This window comes from Oryx dammah, unplaced genomic scaffold, assembly GCF_014754425.2.
Source record: "Oryx dammah isolate SB20612 unplaced genomic scaffold, SCBI_Odam_1.1 HiC_scaffold_24, whole genome shotgun sequence".
Taxonomy (NCBI): domain Eukaryota; kingdom Metazoa; phylum Chordata; class Mammalia; order Artiodactyla; family Bovidae; genus Oryx; species Oryx dammah.
In genome coordinates, this window is record NW_024070208.1 from 14836350 (window position 1) to 14842349 (window position 6000).

Below are 6000 nucleotides of genomic sequence, written 5' to 3' on the forward strand. Positions count from 1 at the left end.
GGCTGATCTCCTTCAGAATGGACCGGTTGGATCTCCTTGCAGTAAAGTATACTACAGTAATTATTCCTATGGGGAAAAAGAACGTAAACAGAATTCCAATCTGTTGACAAGGAAACAGAGGAAAGATCTGTACTAGTTAGGGATCCTCTAGTTTTCCAAGTAGTGCTAGTGGTAAAGAATCCACCTGCCAATACAAGAGATGCAAGAGATGCGGGTTCAGTCCCTTGGTCGGGAAGATCCTCTGGAGAAGGAAATGGCAACCCATTCCAGGATTCTTGCCTGGAGAATTCCATGGACAGAGGAGCCTGGGGGGCTACAGTCCATGGGGTGGCGAAGAGTTGGACACGACTGAGCGACTGAACCCTTTGACTTTGACTTTCCCAATTTCTGTACCTTTTCTTCCCTTTCCTTTTTATTGAAAAACTGTACTCATTCTTTCCTGAGCCCACCTTTTTCTTGAAAGCCTTCATCAAACATAGTAACAGGTTACTAACTTTCTGATCCTTCAGGCTCCCTGGGCACCTGGGTGGCTACAGGCACCAGTTTTACAAAATGTGTTACCACTTCCAGTATGGGTCTCAACCTCTCACACCTCCAATGGTTTTATCGCTGGCTGCCGTCGATGCCACAGTCAACATTTCTGTTCTGACGGCAACACCCCAGATCAGCGTCATTTCTGTGTTAGCCTTGGGCCAGCCCCCGAGACAAGCAGATTCTCAGATGTCTGAAGGCTGACACGCTCCAGCTTATGGGACTGTGCAGGCTGGTTCCAGATTAGTGGGGGAGGACACTCAGTCATTCACACACCCAGGCTGACACAGGCTCTGTCACACCCAAGGGCCCCAGGTCTTTCCCAATGGGTCAGGGGAACAAGCATGGAAGATTGTGATTATTTTTTGTTTTTTATGGCCCATCACACAGGATCTTAATGCCCCGCCCGGAATCAGACCTGTACTCCTTGCTGTGGAAGTGCCAAATCTTAACCACTGGACCACCAGGGAAGTCCTCAGATTGGTTTTCTTATGGCCGAGTGTTCATCACTTCAGCTCTCAATCCATTGGCTAAAACTGAATTCCAGGTGGCACTGAATTTCAAAGGGCTGGAAGGTATGATTCAGCTGTGTGTCCAAGTAGAGAGGAAATGGTTTCTAGGGAGACCAACTTCTACCAGCTTGCCTGGGACTTTCCTGGTTGTAGCACTGAAAGTCCCACTTCCAGGAATCACTCTCAATTCCCCAGCAAACCAGGACAGTGGGTCAGTCTGTCTCCATCTCTCTCTCCCCTTAAGGAGAGAAACACAGACTTCTGTTTTCTTGGTCCCCTAGTCTGCATTGCGGAGAAGGCAATGGCACCCCACTCCAGTGCTCTTGCCTGGCAAATCCCATGGATGGAGGAGCCTGGTGGGCTGCAGTCCATGGGGTCACTAAGAGTCGGACACGACTGAGCGACTTCACTTTCACTTTTAACTTTCATGCATTGGAGAAGGAAATGGCAACCCACTCCAGTGCTCTTGCCTGGAGAATCCCAGGGACGGGGGAGCCTGGTGGGCTGCCATCTATGGGGTCACACGGAGTCGGACATGACCGAAGTGACTTAGCAGCAGCAGCAGTCTGCATTGACTGCAGACCACTACCCAGACCTGCTTGAGTATACCTGACACAATAGGGCAGATTGTTTTACTGAAATACAAGTTATTCCTGGAACTTTGAAGCATGTATGATATAACCCTGTAGTACACACATCCACTAACATCTTTGTCCTTAAATGAGTCAGTTGTAAACTGTAGTGGAGGGGTCATACTCCCTTGAGGAATCACTACCAATTTAACAACAGTTCCTAAAAGAACTCCCAGAAATATTTTTGCTGAAGGATTCATATGAAAAGAGAAGAGTGATTCAGGTATTTTGTCACATAAGGCAAATTTCTTCAGAAAACAAAGTACCTCATATCTCTAACAGGTGGTATTTGGGCTGCCCTTTAGGGCTGAGACTCTGTACTCCTTTCCAGTATAAAGAACAAGCCACAGGGGACTTCCCTGGTGGTATAGCGGTTGAGACTTCATCCCTTAATGCAAGAGGTGAGAGTTTGATCCCTGATGAGAGTTTGATCCCACATGGAGCTAAGACCCCATATGTTTCATGGCCAAAACACCAAAACATAAAATAGAAGCAATATTAACAAATTCAATAAAGACTTTCAAAACTGGCCCACATTGAAAAAAAAAAAAAAGCCAGGAGGGTACTCGGGAAAGGGTCTTTGAAGAAATTCACTCATAGCTCCCCAGACAGCCTGTGCCCGTTTTCTCTACTCAAAAGAGAAGTTTTCTGCTTTGTTTTGTGCTGAAGGGATGAGCTGCTATTTAGGGTAGGAGTCTGGTTCTTGCAGCCGTGCTTTTGTTTGGTCTGCACGATGTCTAAAATCAGGAATTTTCAGACAGAGCCTAGATTTCTGGATCTTGAAAAACGTGAAGATCTGGCAACACAGAGCTTGAGTTCGCACACAGCAACGATTGCACGGAGTTGAGCAGCACAGGCTCCGGGCGTGTGTGGATGGAGCGTATTCTCGAGGCCACAGTCATCACCACTTCCCACTGTCTGGCCTCACTTCACTCAAGGGACTTCTCTGTCACATGCTACAGACATCTGGGTCCAAAACACCTGGATTAAAGCACAGATTTATGTTGTAATAGTGCAGTAATTTTTGCACACTTTAAAATGGCCACCAAACCTTTAAAACAGCTGTTGATAAAGCTGGATTACCGACCCCAGTGACTCTGGCCTGCCCAGCCATCCATAGCACTGTTTTACCTAGAACTTCTTTCCATAAGGAAATCAATCATGTAAGACATACATTCCACCTGTAATTGTGTATTTACTTCTACCAATGACTTTCAAACAATTCCCAATAAATTCTTTCTAATCAAATAGCTGCCTTAAGTATAATTTCTTAGATATAGAAGGAATGGTATATTCCTGTCCCCATTCCAAGAAAAGGCATTTTTTAGTGCATTTTTGTAATAAAATTTTAACAGCCACCACTGTTATCTCAATGTTAAATAAAAGATAATAGAAAATAAAGTGAAAGTCACTCAGTCATGTCTGACTCTTTGTGACTCCATGGACTATACAGTCCATGGAATTCTCCAGGCCAGAATACTAGACTAGGTAGCCCTTCCCTTCTCCAGCAGATCTTCCCAACCCAGGAATCAACCCGGGGTCTCCTGCCTTGAAGGCAGATTCTTTACCAACTGAGCTATGAGGGAAGCTCAGAAAATAAAACTGTCACACCTTTATTCCTGCAAAAAAATACAAAATTAAATATACAAATAAATAAGAGGATGAATGACTCAAAAATAAGACAGAGGCTAACATTTCTTGACCCATTTGCTTTGAATCAATCTGTGTTTACAGCGTTCCCTTACAAAAGAAATAAAACCTATGGAGATAGCATGTCCTCATTTTAGCATGAGGAAACAGACCAGTATGTAAAGGAACCTGCCCAACGCCACCTTGCTAAAAAACGGCAAAGTTAGGATTAACACCAAATTAATTTAGCCCATGAAGTTAAACAAATAAATAAAACAGCACCCTCTCCTCCCAAAAGTTCCAGTGAAATAAAGTCACTGGGAAAAGCGGAGGACTGTAGCATCTTGCGGCAGGACAGCATCTTCGTAATCTGATCCAGCTCCATATTTTACTGATGAGAAAGTGGGTAGAAGGTCCCATTCAAAAGGTCGAAGAGCTAGTTTCTGCAGTGCCAGGCCTGGAAGGTGGAGCTCTTCATCTCTGCTCTGTGGCAGGCGCTCTTATTTAAGAGGGAGGAAACTTCATTTTTCTCTGCCTCCATTTCTAGTCTTCGGGCCATGATTGCTGTTGGAATGGTTGTGAAGTTGATGGCTAAAGGCTGCCAGGCCCCTGGTAGCTTCAGCTACTCATTTTACATAAAAGTAAGGGCAGAGCAGTGTTTGTGGAAATTAAGTTTTCATTTCTAATGTTACGTGTGTTAGTCGCTCAGTCGTGTCTGACTCTTTGCAGTCCCAAAGACTGCAGCTGGCTGGGCTCTTCTGTCCACAGAATTCTCCAAGCAAAAATACTGGTTTGGGTAGTCATTCCCTTCTCCAGGGGATCTTCCCAAACCAGGGATCAAACCCAGGTCTCCTGCATTGCAGGCAAATTCCTTACCCATTTCAGTTATAATGAATATCTATACATATCTTCTATCAATTTAAAATTGATCCCGGCATTATGTATTTATCACATAACGAAAAATAAATTTTTGTTTTTAAACTATGCAAAAAAAGAGGAACAGAATTAATGAGTTATAAGCATTGTGAATTTGAAACAGAAAGCAGACATTCATTAAAATCACGTAAGACTCCTTGTCTCTCCTTCCCCGAATGGTGGTTTCTCCTGCTGCAATTGATGATGTCAGGCACACCCAAGGCTGGACAACATTCCGTTCCCCTAAAAAAATCTCTCCCGCTCCAGAGAAACTAAGTATGATATAATCAATTAAATAACAACCCACAAGCCAAGAAAGGCCTAATCACGTCTGTAGGCAGACAGTAAAAATGCCCTTTAAAATTACTTAAAACATGTTTAGTAATAACTAAAATGAACATGCATGAAAAAACATCTTTTAATAATTCATTCTTATTTCATGTACAATATTCAGCTCCCAAACAGCATGGGAGTCTTGCATTTTTAATTAAAAAGGCCCCCAATTCCATTAAATAATGAAGAAAGTTCTGCCTTAATGATACATTGACACGAATTTTTTCAAATTTCCCACAATTACGACCTTTGCTATTGAAGAGCTTCATTAAAAATATAAAAGATGAAATGGTTAAGGATTTAGAATCAGTGTAGTTTTTTTTAAAGGAAATGGGATTACTACGAGTATCCCTTTGTCAGTTATTAACATATAACCTTCATGTGAGTATGACAAGGATTGTTTTAAGCCCTCTCTAAGTTTCCCCAAACCATCTTCATGGCCACCAACCCCTCCCACGGCAGTTGGCAGTTCAGTGCTTCAGTAGAAGCTAGGTTGCCCAGCGGGTCACTTCGAGCCCTGTCACACATGCACGCAGTCCAGTCCTTTCCGGGGAACTCTGATGTTCCCTCCATCCGCCCATCAAGCTCCCATCAGTTCTACATTAGAGAAGTATTCAGCAAAGTTGAGTCCTGTCCTGCAAGGGCCTGAGAAAACCTTGGAGCTGAGGAATGCTGCTTCTCTCTAGTGGAGGGTTAGTTACTTAGGTGCTGGGGCAGACTACAGGGCTGAAAACTCACCCTGTTCATCTCTGCTCAGCGGCACGGCTCCTGCAACAGAATGGGACCCTGCAGGCTCACTTCTCAGGTGCCAACTTGCTTTAGGATTCCATGTGTAGAACTTTGACTTCTTTTAGTCTTAAGGAAACAAGTGGGAGGCAACTCCCTTGTTCATCTGGTCCTTCCTCAAACTCAGTATAAAGGAAGCCACTGGAATTATCCTATCTTTTGTTTGGGCATCCCTAGGAGCTAGTAACTCAATCCACACTAGGAAAGGCATCCATTCTCAAAGTTCTTGAAGCGGAAATCAGATTCTCTCTCTAAGCCCCCCTAGAGCTGCTTGTTGGGATTATACATGGAGTAAGGTTCATTCCCCTCAGCCGGTAAACACTAGAAGATTAAGACTTCCATGGACTCCCAGAGTTTTAAAGCCACAGAGGCACTCAAGAGATTTCTTTCAGCACCCTCCCATCAGCTGTGAATGGGGAAAGCCACTTGTCCAGGTCACACAACCAGTCTGAAGGACCAAGCTCTTGCCTCCTTGTCTCTTCCCTTACTACCTGAAAGAATGCAATGTCAGACTCCTTATGCTTCTCTAGTCAAACCATAAGCATCACTACTTTGCCCAACCCTTTCACCCCCCTTCAGAATTTCACCAAATTGTTTTAACTTTGCCTGGAAATAGTTGTGGAAATGACTACCATTACATTAACACTGTAACGGAGAAACAC